The sequence below is a fragment of the Nanorana parkeri genome, unplaced genomic scaffold (assembly GCF_000935625.1).
Source record: "Nanorana parkeri isolate BGI_ZX_2015 unplaced genomic scaffold, ASM93562v1 scaffold707, whole genome shotgun sequence".
Lineage (NCBI taxonomy): Eukaryota > Metazoa > Chordata > Amphibia > Anura > Dicroglossidae > Nanorana > Nanorana parkeri.
Window position 1 is genome coordinate 232,138 of NW_017306975.1, and position 19,420 is coordinate 251,557.

Sequence of the window (19,420 nt, forward strand, 5' to 3'; positions counted from 1 at the left end):
TGGTCATTTATTATTGTACATCACCCAGATCAGTGTATTTCTGTGGCAGGTACAGCAAAATGTTTCTGATTAGCTGTGGCCGCTCAGCCTATACAAATCAGTGACAGGCTGAGGGGCTCTGCAGCTGTCAACATGTATACACACATGGAGCAAATACCTGTGGTTAGGGACAGATGAACAGCCCTGGAGACAAAGACTCTGCTTTTAGGGCCATTCATCTGTCCCAGCCTCTAACAGTTAGTCTGCCATTGATTTGTACAGGCATCCTGACCACAGCTAATCTAAAACACTTGGCCTCACCTGTCACAGAAATACACTGGTCTGGGTGGTGTACAACCGTGAGAATGAGCCCTTAAGGTGCCCATACACTGTACGATTATCGCGGGAAATCCCGCGATCGTACGAGAATCGCAAAGTGTATGGAAGACGTGCGACCGTTTCTACTGTATGATCGCACGTCTTCCATCGAACAATCAGGCTGCAAAAATCGTATGATTCTCGGCGGGTTAGTGGCGTGCTTGTAGACACGCGCACACTGCCCGTTCAGCATTGCAGTCATCGGAAGCCCGCCCCTCAGCGGGCTTGCAATGATCGCAAGTATGATCTGTTTGTCCATGATGGGCAGGTCGTATGTGTTTTTTCATTACTTTACAACGCTCGCAAGATAAAAGTTTTGCGAGGGTTGTACAGTGTATGGCCACCTTTAGAGGTTGGATGAAAGGATAACACTTTATTAATTAAATAGTACATGTATATAGAGGTCCATACTATAGGGACACCTGAGGAGAAAGGAAGGACATTGGGATTTGCTTCCCAAACTTGGACAGTCACTCCAAATGAGGGATATTTGGGAGCTGAAATGTGTACATAGTTCAGAGTATTAGTTTTATCTACCATTCCCTAAAGTGTACTCCTATTCAATATATGCACACACAAATACACCAATATCTCAACGTCACTTCTGTATATTTAGTTCAGGTAGTCCTTCCATATATCTGCTCTCAGTCAAACTTGGGCATTGATATGTAGGAGTGCAATTCACAGCTATGCTCGGAATGTAACTCTTCATTGGCTCTCACCCCTCTTACCCTCACATAACTGGCACCTTTTTTTGCCAGGTACCTGGAAGTGTTGAGTGAAGCAAGAACGTCAGAAATTCCACTCCCTCACAGCATTCCAGGGAAGCTCTGTTGCCATGGAAACATCCTTAAAACAGCCTGGGAGAGGCTGTCCGGGTCAGCACCTTGGATGCTTCTCAAACATTCACACTGCCTTGTGAAGAGCTTGAAAGGAAATCAGTACCAGCATAGATACCTATTACAGAGCTGTGCATTACTAGACATTCCATCTATATAATCAAAATAGGACAGATATGAAATATAGCTGTACTGTCTTCCAGTCCACATGGGTACACTTTATGAAGTGACCCATAAGCATAATGATCACTCGATCCAATCAAAACTGGCCAGACAGTCAATCATCTCATATCTATTATTTCTTTCAAGCAAATCTCTACTCTGCCCTTACTTATATCAGGAACATTGTTTGTAACTGGGCAGTTGGGGTTTGCTACATATGAAGCTGCTTAACCCCTTCGTGACGGGAGACGTACACTGTACGTCCAGCAGACACCTGCATAGAGTACAGACAATGTCAATTTTAGGGTGATTTCCCTTTTTGCTTACCCCTCTATCCTCAATGTAACCCACAGAATACAATACTTACCTACAGCCACATTCTGAAGATCTTCGCTCTGATGCTCTGCACCAGCACTGCACAGCCTTTGCATTAAAAAACTGTTTGCAGTCCTGAACCCTGTTACTTGTTTATTGCTATTTCTGCTCCTGTTATATGTTATAGGCAGGGCTTGAAAAATTTTAGGGTGTCTCATCAGTCAGTCAAAAATGTCACTAGTCAGCATGAACGGACTATAGCCTTGCAATTTATGTTAATATTTTTTGGGGACAGATAGAGCTTTCTTTTGGAGGTATATAATCACCACTGAGGGGTGGGGGTTATTTTTTTTTTTTACTATATAATGAAAAAAGTACTGTAAATGTAAAAACAAAACAAAGTTTCCCCCTACATTATGTTATAAAACATCTATTCTTACCCATATTTTTGGTAAAACATAAAAGTCGGGGTCACGTCGGGTAAATAGACACCAAACATGTAAAGCCTTAAAATTGCGTGCGCCCGCAAAATCGCAAAAGATGACCACACTGAAAAATTGCACATAGACGCTTTTACCGCTCATCAGTTTAGTGTTATCAGTAATTAATGGCTCTAAAATTATTGCTCCCACTCTGATGTTTGCGGCGATAGGTAACATGTGCGGCACAATAAGTGCAATCGTCGCTTTCGCGCGTAGGCTCACCCGACGCATATCTGCGTGTATGTGGGGGGCAGGGGACTTAAAAAACATTTATTTTTTCATTTTTTGAATGCTTTTTTTTAATGATTCTTTAATTTTTGTATTTTGTATTTTCTTTTTTTACATGACAATTTACATGACAGGTCCTCTTTATGGAGACATCAGGGGTCTCCAAGACCCCTAATGTCACCTAGGGACCCCCAGAGAAGCTGATGAAGCAGAGATCTGCTTCATCAGCATCTCTAGCTGGAGAGTGACACTGAATGCAGGAAGTGATGTAATATACATCACTTCCTGCATTCGGGGGCTGAGAGGAGATCAAAGGGAGTTCATATACTTAACTCCCTTTGATCTCCTGTCACAGAGCCGTGACGGTCCCGGCCACATCGGGCACAGCGGATCTCGGGACGGGCAACGGCAGTGACAGGTGCTAATACAAGCGATCGAGCGTCTCTAGAGACGCTCGATCTCTTGACTGTGTTAAGCTCCCTGCCGGCCGTGTAATTACAACGGCCGGCCGGGAAGCTGCTCGTCGGGCTCCACCGTCCTCTCGTCTAAGACAAGTGGATTTTTCTAGCCCGGCACATATGTCAAACTCAAGGCCCAGGGGCCGAATCCGGCCCACCAGGCCATTTCCTAGACTTCTTCTTTCAGCTCTAGGTATTAAGTTATTACTAAAACCAGTGATAATCGAATGCAGAGGCAATTATGATAAAGATTAGATACATTTATATAGTCTTACAGATACCTTTGAGGGCAACCATAATGTTGATGCGGCCCACCATTAAATTTAGTTTGACACCCCTGCCTTATCAATGACATGTTACCACAGAGTTACCACACATATAAAGCAGACTGTGGATGAAGCACACCTGAAGTGACATACCTTTCATGCGAGGAGTCACTGCCAGAATCCCAGACTGTACCACCTTCTATAATTTGGGAAGGGGGGGCTCACACGTCATAATGTGCATATAAATGAACCGTGTTATTTAGCTGTGACTCATTCATATGTAAACACTGCAATTCATTCATATGTAAATCTAACGGCAGGGCCTATTTTTAGTGATGGGTTTGGAGCTAGTGCTCCAAACCCCTCTATGTTAATCCAGCCCTGTGCATAGCTATTACTGTACATAGTATGTCATTATTTTTCATACATTCTATAATTTTTTTTCACTACATTTTCTTTACTTATTTGCAGCTCTTGGTAGATGTAATCAAGCCTGTTACAAAGCTTTTTTTTGGGCACATCTTCATTTGAATGCAACATGTCTGGCTTGTGACCCACAGACCAGTGATTGAGTAACTATGACTAAATCCCTTGTGGAATGTGCTGGCAGTACACACTAGCGTTTGCTATCAACGCTTATCGCTGTGCCTGGCCTGACATGTAGACTATATAAGACTGTTGAGATCAGTGTGAACACACCTTATGTACAGTGGCCGAGCTCTGTTCTTCGGCCCATAAAAGCAAAACAATGTTAACATATCTCAAGTATAAGCAAAGTTTGCAGAGTTAAAAATCTTCTGTACAGAAGCCATGCCCTCAAACATTACACTCCTTTGTGCCACTGTGGCAGCATCTCAAAGCAGTCCCATCACACTTAGCACTATGGTTCACCCTGATGCTAAATGAGTACATTTCCAAAGTGCAGCATTCCTGCTACAAAGATAAATCATGCACAGATGCAGACTGTGCAGTGGACACAGTAGTAGGAAGCAATGGATGAGTAAAGAGTAGAGGTCCATGTTTTGTGCTGCTTCAATGAGTGCTCCAAAGAAAAGATTTTCTCCTTTCCTTATGGCAGGAATAGGCTATTTATCACAACCGGTGTGACAAATGGGCGGCCTGTCATGGTGTAAATATTCCTATGTGCACTGGTTTTTGTAGCTGTATTGAGGAGCAAAGATTCTTCTTTCCGCTTCTCATCGCAAGACAGATCGCAAGAAGTGGACAGTGATTGCAATGCAAACGGCCAGTTTAATAAGGTGTGATGAAAGCACCTAACTGGCTATTTTGCCTATTATCTCATCCCTGTTTTGCTAGCCCAAAGATTGTGATAGCAGGGTTTAACCAGGGCCCTGTGGATCTCACCAGGGCTCTGAGGGGTCTAACCAGGCTGGCGAGACCCCCACATAGCCATGGTGAGACCCTACAGAGCCCTGGTGTAACCAGGGCCCTGTGGATCTCACCAGGGCTCTGAGGGGTCTCACCAGGGCTCTGTGGGGTCTCACCAGGGCTCTGTGGGGTCTCACCAGGGCTCTGTGGGGTCTCACCAGGGCTCTGTGGGGTCTAACCAGGCTGGTGAGACCCCTTGGAGCCCTGGTGAGACCCCTCAGAGCCCTGTTTTAACCAGGGTTGTGTGGGGTCTCACGAGGGCTCTGAGGGGTATAATCAGGCTGGTGTGACCCTACAGAGCCCTGGTGTAACCAGGGCCCTGTGGTATCTCACCAGGGCTCTATGGGGTTTAACCAAGCTGCTAAGAGCCCTGGTGAGACCCTACAGAGCCCTGGTTAAAGCAGGGCTTTGTAGGGTCTCACCAGTCTGGTTAAACCCTACAGGGCCCTGGTGAGACCCCACAGGCCTGAGTGGGGCCTCATGTTTAGGTTTCGCCTAAGGCCTTGCAAACTCTAGAGCCGCCTCTGACCACTACAACTCACAGAGCCAAAGGAAGGAGGTGCTCCGCGGTCGCAGGTTCACCTCAGATGATAAAGTAAAGGAAGTGGAGCACACCTGGCTCCAGCAGCAGCTGAAAAGCTTCTTCTCTGCAGGAATACAGAAGCCAGTTTAACAATACAACAAATGCCATTACATGTATTTTTACTTTACTTTTTGATTCTCCCATATACAGTGGGGGAGATTTATCAAGGGAGTTCCACTTTTCTTTCTTCAAGTGACAAATTTTCTACGTTATTTGCACCTTATTTTTCAATGCAGTCTAAGCCTTGATAATAAATGTAATTTTCATTAGACATGTTGGGGGGGAATTTATCATGGCAATTGCGAGTGTTTGAACTTGCACTGAATATATTTGCACCAGATTTATCAATCTAGTGTAATGTTGTTGATAAATGAGGTTTAACAGACTCCAGGAAAGAAGACTCGTAACTTCAGGCAAAAAGCTTAACTGTCGCATCTTGAAGAAGTGGTCATGGGGACTTCTTAAGTTGTGATTGTTTTCTTAGGTGATGCTCCAGTTTCATACAGCCCCAGAACAAGTGCAGATGAAAAAAGGTGCAAAAAACGTGCAGTTGACAAAGTAGTGCAAGCTCTGAAGAAAACAGGCGCAAAACACGTGCAAAAAACATGTAATTGAAAAAGTATTGCAAGCTCTGAAGAAAACAGGTGCAAAACACGTGCAAAAAACATGTGCAGTTGGAAAAGTAGTGCAAGCTCAGGTGAAAACAGGGGCACATGTTAAAATACAGATTTGCACATTTAAAAAAATGATCTAAGAGGCTGAAACTGTCGTAATTGCTTTGATAAATTCCCCCCAGTGTATATACAGTAGATAGATAGATAGATAGATAGATAGATAGATAGATAGATAGGAGAAAGGCAACGGGATGGCTGGGGCTGCAGGGTTAGTTTTATTTATTTTTTATTGTTTCTTTATTTATTTTTTTACTTTTACTTTTTTATTTTGTCTTGTTTTTTTACTTTTTTACATTTGTATTCATCTTATCATCTTTGACTTTTTATATTTATAAAAAAAATGTAAAAAAGTAAATGATGATGAGATACACCTCACGAGGAAGAGTCTAAGGATTTATCATGAATAGCATTAAAGTCACCTCCAATCAAGAGTGTTCCCACTTTATGTTTATCAATTAGAATGGGGAGTCTTTTTAAAAATGTCACCTATCCGACAATTGGGGCATACACATTTACAATAGTATACAAAATTGCATTAATCTCACAGGTTAGGATAATATATCAACCATCTGTGGGTACATGAGAGGAATAGTTGAGGAAAGTCTTTAAAAGTGAAATGAGGAATTTTGTTTCTTGCGAAATTAGTTTCCTGCATCGCTACACAATCTATGTGCGTTTTATAGGAGTCTGCGATGCTTAAAGGGACTATTTAGACCTTTTGCAATAATGGAAGTCAACTTAATAGTCATGGGACATCAGGAGGGCAGATGTAGATTATTTAATAATTTTTTATCACTTAACTTTATTGCTATCATATAGGAGCTAACAAGGCCCTGTGTGATAGCATTTGGAGGTGACAGATTTTCTTTATTGAACCTGTCACCTCCAATACAGAAGTTCTAGCACAGCACTGTGTTGGAACCCCTCAGACAGCTGAGAGGGGAAGGCAGCTCACTCACTGTTTACACAGAGCAGAGTGAAGAACAGACGTTCTCCACTCTGCTTCCCGCTCTTCATCCTAAAGACACCTTACTCAGCGGCGAGGGAAGACAGAGCCAGCAAGGAGAAAGGTAAGCGCGGGGTGACCACGGAGGGAAGACGGACCTGACGGCTGCATACAAGTGATCTCGTCGACATCGCCGAGATCACTTGTAAACAAACAAGCAGCTTCCCTGCTGTACATTTAGCCCTGCTTGCCCAAGAAAACAATTTACCACCTGGCGCCAAGAACTGCTTGTCCTGGGCGTCGTGATATTACACACCCCTGCCGCCCCTCTGCTCCCTGCCAACCCGAGGCCAGGCCTCGGTGGCCTTGTGGCAAATCCGGCCCTGCATGCTGCATTGAAGAATGGGTGTGGTTGAATTAGGGTTGCCACCCGTACGGGTTTCACCCGTACAACCCGGGTTTGGAATCATGTGCCCGGGTCTGTGGCCACCTCCCGCACGGGCACATGATTCAAACATTACAATGCCGCATACCTGCATTTCTTGCGGCGGACGCTGGGTGGCGCTGTCTCCTGTTCCTCGACTCTCCCTCCCTCCTCTGTTTCCTCGGCGGCTGTAGTGGGAGGAAGTGACATCAGGGAGAGAGGGAGCCGTGAGGGACGAATCTTCCTCCGGCAGCCAGCCAGCCAGCAGGGGTGGAGAGCAGCGCTTTCGTCTGGCAGTTTACAAAATACATGCATAGTGTAATACTTTACAAACAAATTGCTGTGAAGCGCTATAGTGTTCGGGTTTGGCCTGAAGAAAAGGTGGCAACCCTAGGTTGAATTACGCTGGATATTGGGCGTGGTCAAAAGGAACATGGTTAAAGATGGTCTCACCTTACTCACAGTATATATTGCACACATATTCGGCAATCTTTGTACACACAAAATACTCCTTATTTACTGTTCCATAAGTGACAGTTTCACAGATCTGTCTGCTTTTCTTTACAAAGTTTTGCCCCTTCAGTGTGGGGTTGAGCAATAACCTTTATTTCACAGCTGGCCATATACTAAGCGAATTTCATCAAGACCCGGCAGAAGTTCGCTCAGTAGGTGGCCCTGCTGGAAGCATTCGTCCCAACAATCTGAAGATGGGACAGTCATGTGACCACAAGGAATAAATCACATATTTTTAGGACACAAACAAAAAAAGCGAATGTTGCTCATTGGCAGGGGGTGACAGAGTTACTAATTTTTTTTGGTAGCTGGCTATCAACTTTAACCTTTTTATAACAGTTATGCCCATATAGGAAAACAGCCTTTGGCAACAGCTGATCCAGAGACAGGGCTGATCTTGTACCCAGCATCAAATTATCTTCTGTTCTGAAGAATGTGGCACGTAGGTTTGAATGAACAATGAATGTATATGGAAACAAGTAGGAGCATGTGGAATAGAAAAATCCCTGACATATACCCTAGAAACATCTTCTTGTTTTCATGATATTTTAAATCTTCATCTATAGTTTTCACAGTAATTTCTTAGGAATTGGGTGGAAAAACAATGATATTGTATATAAGAATATTGTTATTTTTTGCTAAATGCTTAGGTTAGGTTTTCCTTAAAGTTACACCCTGGCCCAAAGTGTTTTTTTTTTACCTTTTGCATAGAGCAGGCTTTCTCAACCAGGGTCCCTCCGGCGTTCGTAGGGGTGCAGGGACATTTTTGCATAGTGCCCGTTTCCATGGTGCAGGTGGGCTGGGCAGCAGCACCATGGAAACCAATCATGCTAATCCAATGAGGGTGGTATCCATTCGAAAAAAGGACAAAACTTCAACTCTGTCCAGGCCTGCTTTGCCTTTCTTGCCCCCCTACCATGCTGCCACAGCCTGCACTTCAATGTGAATGTAGGATGTGAAGGGGGTATTGAGGACTTTGATGTGAAGGGGGGGACTCCTGTAAAAGGGGGTCCACTCTTTTTTGAGTTTTTTGCGTGGGGTCTCCCCTTAAAATCTATACCCAAAATCCAAAGATAAACCCTTTAATAAATCGTAATTTGTTCTATACAGATTGTATACCAATAATAAAAAGTGGTAAAAAATAATTTTATAAACTTGATGACTTACAAAGAAAAAATATAAATCAATCAATAATTGATCAAAAATTATAGTTTCCATATAAGAAAATATAAAAAGAACAAAGTTCACAATATGCCCATCTGAATATGGCGGATCGCGGTCTGGACACGAACCGTGTGGCAGTTCTGTCCAGACCGGAATTGCCAACCTGCACCAGCCTCTGAGGCAGGCCCCCCTTTATTGGTTGCTAGGACTATTGGCTTCCTATCAACCAATACTGTCAGGTGCCCACCTACTGAAGTCATTGGTTGCTAGGAGGACCAATGGCGTAGCTAGACATTCTGTCACCCGGGGCAAAGACTCAGTTTTCTATCCAACCCCCCGCTACCACCCCACACTTCTGGGCTCTGTGCTTTTTTTTTGTCACCGCTTCTGGGCTTGCTTCTATTTTCCTGGCAGTGCACCTTATAATCTGTAATGGAGGAGGGACTTGAATTAAGTGATTTCAAGGCTCACCTCCATGGTGGATCAGTAGGGGCACCGCAGCACCAAAAGAAGAGAGCACAGAAGTGGATCTAAAGACACTGATCCACCACGGAGGTACATTACACAGCAATACATTAAAAAGCAATGCAGAATACCATCAGCTATAGAGGACTACAAATCCCTGCAATACATCATACAGCATTGCAGAATACCATCAGCTATAGAAGACTACAAATTCCAGCAATACATTAAACAGTAATGCAGAATGATATGAAGATTCATACTCTGTTGCTCCAGGGTGACGGCCTGATGTCAGAAGTAATGCGGAGGTCAGTGGTGTGAAGCACACTGCAGAGGTCAGATGTGTGACGCACAGTACAGAGGTCAGATGTGTGAAGCACAGTACAGAGGTCAGCGGTGTGATGCACAGTAAAGAGGTCAGCGTTGTGACGCACAGTACCGAGGTCAGCGTTGTGACGCACAGTACAGAGGTCGGTGGTATGAAGCAGAATACAGAGGCCAGCGGTGTGACGCACAGTACAGAGGTCAGCGGTATGACACAGAATACAGAGGCCAGCAGTGTGATGCACAGTACAGAGGCCAGCGGTGTGACACACAGTACAGAGGCCAGTGGCGTGATGCAGAGTACAGAGGTCAGATGTGTGACGCACAGTACAGAAGTCAGCGGTGTGATGCACAGTACAGAGGTCAGCGTTGTGACGCACAGTACAGAAGTCAGCATTGTGACGCACAGTACAGAGGTCAGTGGTATGAAGCAGAATACAGAGGCCAGCGGTGTGACGCACAGTACAGAGGTCAGTGGTATGACACAGAATACAGAGGCCAGCGGTGTGATGCACAGTACAGAGGCCAGCGGTGTGACGCACAGTACAGAGGCTAGTGGCATGACGCACAGTACAGAGGTCAGGGACGTGATGCACAGTACAGAGGTCAGCGGCGTGACGCACAGTACAGAGGTCAGCGGTGTGACGCACAGTACAGAGGTCAGTGGTGTGAAAGAACAGAGATTTACAGTGCACATAGTTGATCTAATTCCAGAGCTCTGTCCCCATGTCCTCCTCCTCTCTGGTGGTGGGGGGGGGCAGCAATGTTGCCTCCATGTCCTAAGGTGATGGCTCCAACCGCTTCCTTGTCCCCTCACTTTAGGACCCACTCTCCTGCTCTCAGTCGGCCAATGGTAGCTCTGCAGGTGGCTGCGAAGGAGCCCAATCATTGAAGCAGGCACTTCAAAAAGCAGCTGAACTGCTTCTTTTACTCCTCAGCCGCTGCTGATACAGAGCGGCCAAGAGGGGAGAGGTGACATAAGTGTTCACTGCTGAGGTGGCTGCTTTTTTTAATTTTCTTTTCATTTTCCCCCTGGATCCTTCACGAATCCTACCAGCGACACCCCCCTCCCCCCACTGATGCGGCGTCTGCCCCCCTAGTTTTGCCACTGGCTAGGACCACCAGTGTTCCTAGCAACCAGTGACGTTGAATATGTACCTTTCCCACAGCATCACAGAAAGAAAATCCTTCCTCTCCTGCAGCCTGCTCCATCCCACCCCTGGCCTACCATTTAAAGTAAAGCAAACTAAGTTATGTGGGGACAATATAAAAGGGGCACACTATAGGGGACAACCAATGAAAGGGGGCACTCTGATGTGGACATATAATAATTAGTTATCCCCATTCGGGAGCCCTTTTACATTGGCTGTTCTCATGACAATGTCCCGTTACAATGGCTGTCCCCATCAGAGTCCTCTCTTACATTAATTACGAATGGCGGCACTCTGATGGGGATAACCAATGTAAGGGTAATGTCACTCGTCCTAACAAAAAATAAAAATAAAATAAACAGTGTGTTTAAAAACACACAGCAACAGCTGTGCAGCCTAAGTGGCCAACCACAGTCCAGACACAGATTAGGTGACCATTCTGTCCGAACCAGGATTTTACATGCTGGACCTCCTTGAATTCTAATTCAGTACCCCTGCTCTATATGCTATTCATAGTCAGATAATAAGTCATATTTCCACCTGCTGTAACCAGTTTTCCTACCTACTCTTGAACCTAAGCCCTTACGTGATCCTTGGAATTCCTACACATTCAGCACTGCCCTGTTACTCCCCTCTGTTAGGAATCCTCTGACAGACAAAGGGAGTGTTCCTAGAGGGGAAACATCTGACTGTTAATGATTTCAAGCACTTTTCCACTTGCCATAATAAGCAGAGTTTTCCATTCTCCTCTCAGGCGTGCCCACCCACCTGCCACATACTGAGCTGGAGCATTTTAGCTCTAAACACTGGATATACTGAAAGGGGAATTTATCAAAACTAGAGCAGACAAAATCTGGAGCAGCTGTGCACAGTAACCAGTCAGCTTCCCTTTTCAGTTTGTTCAGTTAGGATATGAAAATTAAAAAGAGAGAAGTTGATTGGTTGCTATGGACAACTGCTCCAGATTTTGTCTGCTCCAGATTTGATAAATCCCCCTCTGAAAGTTTTATTTTAAAAATGCAAGCAGCAAGGTGCAGTCATAAATATTAGCCAATAGTAACTAAGACAGCCCTAAGATTTCCACATTTTGGTCCACGATAAACAGAAGGGTGAGGAGGTGTTGTCATGTGGTTTAATTAGTGTGAGTTAGTCATAATGAGCATGTGGGGAACCAGAATTTCATGAATATACAGATGACCATAATCTGTCCATTCATAAGGGAAATAAAATAGCATATATCTTATCCAAAGTGAAATGTTATGCTATGATTTGTCCATTTTGTAAATGTATTGAAAGTATCTGGTACATGCAATGTTGAAAAACAAATGAATACAAAACTCCCAAGCTTACATATAACAATAAAAAAAAGGCAGCAAAACAAGTTAAGAGAAGAAGGTGATATAGGGCTTAAAAAAGTAATTAGGATTAAAAAGGGGTTAAAAGTGACACTAAACTCAGGATTTAAATCTTAGAAAAGCATTCTAGTACCCCAACTATTAACAATATGTATCTTCTTTGTGTATCACTCGGCTGTAAATCACCTCTGAATTCATGTGGATACTGTCCTTCCTTCTGAAGGGTGGCTACTTTTGTTCCCCATGGTCCACTGTTCCCATGGACCACCGCTCCAAGCTCACTCTCATAATGGACTCCAAAATACGCCCCTTCCTCACCAAAGAAACCGCAAAATTACTCATCCAGTCGCTGGTTATATCTCGTCTTGACTATTGCAACTCCCTCCTCATTGGCCTTCCGCTACACAGGCTATACCCCCTTCAGTCTATCATGAATGCAGCTGCTAGACTCATCCACCTAACCAACCGCTCAGTGTCTGCACCCCCCTCTGTCAATCCCTGCACTGGCTTCCAATAGCCCAAAGGATAAAATTCAAAATATTAACAATCAGTTACAAAGCCGTCCACAACTCCGCCCCCAGCTATATCTCAAACCTGGTCTCAAAGTATCACCCTAAGCGTCGGTCTGCTCATCCCCAAGACCTCCTGCTTTCCAGCTCCCTTGTCAACTCCTCCCAAGCTTGCCTCCAGGACTTCTCTAGAGTCTCTACCATCCTCTGGAACTCTTTACCCCAACCTGTCCGTCTGTCGCCCACCTTGACTGCCTTTAGGCATTCCCTAAAGACTCATCTCTTCAGGAAAGCCTATCCCACCTCAACCTAACCGCTCAACCATCACGTTCTCAAACAACTCATCCCCACACAGCTCCCTCCTCATGTATCACTTCCCCCTCCATTTTAGATTGTAAGCCCTCAGGGGCAGGGCCCTCCTTACCATCTTGTCTTGATTTGTATTGTGATTGTAATGTCTTCCCTATATTGTAAAGCGCTGGGCAAACTGTTGGCGCTATATAAATCCTGTATAATAATAATAATCTCATGTTTAGATTAAGAATTTGTAGTGAGATTGTAGTCCATCATAGGAGTGAGCTTGGAACAGTGACTACTTTACAACACACACAGGGACCATGGGGAACAAAAGTAGACACCCTCTAGAAGAAAGAACAGTGTCAGCATGAACTCAGAGATGATCTGAGGATCTACAGCTGAATGATACACAAATAAACAACATTTTTGTTAATAGTTAGGCTACTTGAATGCATTTTTAAGGTTTGAGGTGGCCATTCAATAGTAGATTTTCAGTCAGAAATTGTAGTTTCTGCCACGAACCCTCATTCGATTATAGATCGAATACCCATCAAGCATAGTCAAATGTCGATTTTGGAAACCGCTCGTTAACCAATTTCTGACGAAGGATTGAAATAATTTCCGTTTGCGCAGGTGCTATGTTCATGCAACGATTTTTGACGAAGGAAAACCCCACTGATTCTAGAGCTGCAGCTAACGATTTTTTCCATAATCGATTAGTTAGCCGATTATTACGTTCGATTAATCGGTTAATCAGATAAAAAATAAAATAAATTGTAAAAAATGGCTCCAGTGATGGACTACTAGTTTGTATTGAGAGTGTAGTCCATCACAGGAGCAAGCTTGTAGCGGTGGAAGTAAAAAAGAAAACAAAAGTGTGGTGTGCAATATAGTGAATGAAAAGTGTAAAATTATACAGCAATGAATGCAGAATGGCCCCCGGCTATAGAGGACTACAAATCCCAGCAATAGTACATTATACAGCACAATGCAGAATGCCAACAGCTATAGAGGAATACAACAAATCCCAGCAATAGTACATTATAGCTGGTGGTATTCTGCATTGCGCTGTATAATGTATTATTCCTGGTATTTGTTGTACTTCTCTATAGCTGGTGTTATTCCGCATTGCGCTGTATAATGCATTATTGCTGGGATTTGTAGTCCTCTATACAGCGCAATGCAGAATACTACCAGCTATAGAGGAGTAAGGGGGACACAGCATAGCTGTCTTAGGGGAATCATAGCTCATAGTCTGAATGGGCCTTAAAATAAGTATCTATTTTGACAGAAATAAAGGGGTCCCACTTTGCCTACTGGAATGCTTCTTTTTTTAATATTATAGGGAATGTTACAGGAAGTGCTGGAAAATACAACGAGTGGGCAGAAACACCCAATGGCTGGCACTTGCCCAAAAATACCCCATTTTCTATATGCCCACCTAATTAGAGCTTCCTGCAGCACATTAATAAAAGCGGCGCTCACCAATTCATTATATTGTCACATGGTGGTGGTGGAATTGATTGTGCTCACTTCGACGTGGGCCAAAATTTTGCACAAATCTGAGTAATCTTCTATAATCATCATCCTAAATTTTCTCATCCATGCGTTGCTGCACCTTGCTGGCTGTCCAGAGACATCCCCCTCTGCCCTCATTCCTACGTTGCAGCACTTCGCTGGCCATCCAGACACATCACCCTCTCCCCTCATTCCTGTGTTGCTGCACCTCGCTGGCCGTCCAGACACATCCCCCTCTCCCCTCATTCCTACGTTGCTGCACCTTGCTGGCTGTCCAGAGACATCCCCCTCTGCCCTCATTCCTACGTTGCAGCACTTCGCTGGCCATCCAGACACATCACCCTCTCCCCTCATTCCTGTGTTGCTGCACCTCGCTGGCCGTCCAGACACATCCCCCTCTCCCCTCATTCCTACGTTGCTGCACCTTGCTGACTGTCCAGACACATCCCCCTCTCCCCTCATTCCTGTGTTGCTGCACCTCGCTGGCCATCCAGACACATCTCCCTCTCTTCTCATTCTTACGTTGCTGCACCTTACTGGTTATCCAGGCACATCCCCCCTCTCATTCCTGTGTTGCTGCACCCTTACTGGCCATCCAGACACATCCCCCTCTCCATCAGTGAATCAAATACTTCTGTTTATTGACGTATGAGTAGCATAGTGTGATACACTTAATGCAACGTTTCGGGGTCAAATGGTATTTTCGTACGCAAATTTAAAGATTGACATGTTTGGTGTCGATTTACCCGACGTGACCCTGTCCTTTATATTTTGCCAAAAAATTGGATAAGAATAAATGTTTTTTAACATAACGTAGGCAAAACAGAATTTTTTTTCGAAATGTTCGGTAATTTTTTTTATTTTATAGTAAAAATTAAAACCCCCAGTGGTGATTAAATCCCACCAAAAGAAAGCTCTATCTGTCACCAAAAATTGGCATAAAATGTATTTCACTACAGCGTTGCATGACTGAATAAATGTCAAAATACCGCAGCGCTGAATACTGAAAAATGGCCTGGCCAGGAAGGAGGTTAAACACTGGGTCTTTAAAGGAAAACTACGGGGTTAGGGCTTTTCCCCATAGTTCTCCTAAGGGTAGCGGGAGGACACAAAACAGGAAAATTGTATTTCATACTTACCGTAATTTTCCTTTCCTGTCCAGCTCCATGGCAGCACACGAATGGGTTAATCCCTCTCACCTCCCCCTAATTAGGATCGTAATTCATAAAAGCTGAAAGAGTCCCCTGGCTTGCCGTTCCGTAACTCGACTACTATACGGGTGGGCCTTGTGCTGCCATGAAGCTGGACAGGAAAGGAAAATTACGGTAAGTATGAAATACAATTTTCCTGTTTTCCTGTACGGCCTCATATGCTAACAATAGCGCATTCCCTATCCAGGATGCTGTGAGCCTACTGGATGCTGTAGCATCCTTGCTGGCACCTGCCGGAACGATAGAGATAACCCGTAGACCTGAGCCCTTCTGTGGACAAAATATAAGCTTTTAGCGTATTACCTACGTTCAAGCGGTTAATCTGGCTTCCATCATCTGACTTGAAGGTTGGTAATACACTTTCTTGGTGTATGTGAAAGTCAGTCACAACCTTGGGAATGAACCTCAGCATGGGAACTGGGAGGTGGTAGCAACTAGAAAGGCAGCGTTTAATGTGAGGACGAGTAGTACTGGGCTTCCTAGAATGAAGAAGAGTATCGACTACCCTATCTGAGCAACCCAATGTGAGAAGTCTCCGCTGCTTCAGTGCTGTCCCCCCAAGCCTCCAGGGCCTTGGAAGGTACTGCCATAGCAACTGCAGGTTTGCAGGCCCCACCAGCCAAGGGATAGATCTTTTTAAGATCCAAATCTGCCCATCTGTTCAAGACATCCTTAAGGGTAACAGCGTCACCAAGGGGCAGCGTGACATGCCTTGCCAGCCTCATTAAGGCCGCATTAACCACAGGCGATTCATCTGAGTGTTTAAGATCCTAAGGATACAGCTTAGAGAATCTATCTCTAAAGGAATACTTGTCTGCACTGGAACGCATAGCCTGCGTTCCACTCTCCCCTGGGTGGAACGCATAGCATGAGTTCAACCTGCTGCCGCAAGTCTTACAATGGAGAGGCCGGAAGCTCCCCGGCAGCAGAAATGACATCAGTGGAACGCACAGCGTGCATTTCAACACCATCGTTGGGAGCACAGACAGCACATCAAGGAGCCACAAACACCGGCTCCACACAGGTTATGGCACAACGGGCTCTTGTCACTAACACAATGCATAGAAATACACGAGAAGAATACTGAATAACAGGCAGAATAGGCCTGCAATGAAGCAACAACTCCATAAGTTACATTTTAAACATTACCAACGTTGGGGAATCACAGGTGACAGCAAAATACTCACAAGAAAGGCACCCAAGAGTTAGGGCACAAGATGAAGCTGACAGAGTTAGCAAACACCTTTCTGTAAAGGTGCCCATACACTGCTCGATTCTCGTACGAGAATCGCGGGAAATCCCACGATCGTACGAGAATCAAGCAGTGTGAACGAAGACGTGCGACCGTTTCTACTGTACGGTCGCACGTCTTTTGTCTAAGGAGCAAAACAAATGACAAACGCACTCAACAAATTTGTCACCAGCTATACAGTAAGGTGCACACGAAATGGGCTTTGAACAGTAGAACAGCAGAAAGGCATCATGGCACACTCACAAACCAGCATGTAAAACAACTTGTCTCACCACTAAGGTTAATAACAGAGGTTTGGATACAGGTCTTCTGCAGAAAATGTGAAAGCCGCACAGCCGCGCCAAGGCACCTTTTAGTGCGGTCCTAACTCTAAACTATGAGAGTCTCCATCTTGGAGCACATGGGGGCAGAATATTTCAAATTGGTTTGTCAGGAGGAAGCCAAACCTCCTTAAAGGCACAGGAACACACAAGGGATCCCGCACATCCCAATGGCAGCTGAGAACCCCCATGCGTCACTGCACCAAATTTTGTCTAAGGAGCACGCTAGAAAACCAGCCGAAAATCGTACGATTTTCGGCTGGTTAGAACGGTGCTCGGGAGACAAATGCTGAACGGGCCGGTGTGCGCACGCGCACACTGCCCGTTCAGCATTGCGGTCATCGGAAGCCCGCCCCTCAGGGGGGCGGGCTTGCGATGATCGAGAGTACGATCTGCCTGTCCAAGATGGGCAGATCGTACGTTTTTTTAATCACTTTACAACCATCACAAGACTATGGTCTTGTGATGGTTGTACAGTGTATGGCCACCTTTAGATCCAGTTAAAAGATTTAGTATCAGAGCTACAAGTCGCAGCAGCCTGCAGTCAGCAAGCACCTGCGGGGTTAAAGCACCTGAAAGCAAGCTAATGGGTGTTTCAGGTAAATACCTGCAAGAGTCAGCTTAGGCATTAGCAGCACCACAGAATCACATATGTAAAGGTGGCCATACAACTTACAGCCATTGTACAACTTTTGTTGTGCAGACATCTCACAATTTTCTTACAACGAACCCATCATGCACAGACCAATGTAGTTCACAAACAACGCTTGTCAGCATCACCATCTAGCTGATTTACATTGATCAAAAGGTCAAACTTTCGTTTGAGCATGTGCAGTTTGCATCAAGAGATTTTTATTGTACAACCAGGCCATTAACCTGTCAATTTTGATCTAAATAGACAAACGTTTTCTGCTGAAAGACAAACATTCTCCAGATAACTGTAAGGTGTATGGGCACCTTTAGGCACCCAGACCAAGTAGGAATATCTCCTCCACCCATAATGAGCAACAGCAGTGTACTTACACTTTGTTAGCCAGGCCCCGAGGATCGCCAGCGGGGCTCCCATGGACCTGCACCATTTAGGAAAGGGCTCACAGGGACTTCGCCAACTCAAGGAGGTAGAAGAAGAAGGCGGACAGCAAGAACTCTATCCCTGCTAGGTAGGCACACTGCTCTGATCCTGACATGTAGGAGGAAAAAAAAGGAACGGCAAGCCAGGGGACTCTTTCAGCTTTTATGAGTTACGATCCTGATTAGGGGGAGGAGGGAGGGATTAACCCATTTGTGTGCTGCCATGGAGCTGACAGGAAGCTAGCATCCTCCTGTCACCCTAAGCTCAGTGTACCGCGAGCTACTGCTCGCGGTATACTGAGACGCCGCAGCTGAAACGGATCCGGATATTTATGTCTGGATCCGCCCAGCTGCGTGATTGACAGCTGGCTCTGCCTATCTAGAGGCAGAACCAGCTGTACCTGCCCCCTCCCCCGTCTGTTCTGCCAGTCAGTGCTGGTGATCGGAGCGGGGAGGGGGAGAATCCTTGCAGGGAGCCGTGAGTGACAGTCACGGCTCCCTGCAGGGGCATGATGGAGAAGTGATCGAGTGACGGTATGTGTTCTCTCACTTCCCGAAGCTAATGGGTGTTTCAGGTAAATACCTGCAAGAGTCAGCTTAGGCATTAGCAGCACCACAGAATCACATATGTAAAGGTGGCCATACAACTTACAGCCATTGTACAACTTTTGTTGTGCAGACATCTCACAATTTTCTTACAACGAACCCATCATGCACAGACCAATGTAGTTCACAAACAACGCTTGTCAGCATCACCATCTAGCTGATTTACATTGATCAAAAGGTCAAACTTTCGTTTGAGCATGTGCAGTTTGCATCAAGAGATTTTTATTGTACAACCAGGCCATTAACCTGTCAATTTTGATCTAAATAGACAAACGTTTTCTGCTGAAAGACAAACATTCTCCAGATAACTGTAAGGTGTATGGGCACCTTTAGGCACCCAGACCAAGTAGGAATATCTCCTCCACCCATAATGAGCAACAGCAGTGTACTTACACTTTGTTAGCCAGGCCCCGAGGATCGCCAGCGGGGCTCCCATGGACCTGCACCATTTAGGAAAGGGCTCACAGGGACTTCGCCAACTCAAGGAGGTAGAAGAAGAAGGCGGACAGCAAGAACTCTATCCCTGCTAGGTAGGCACACTGCT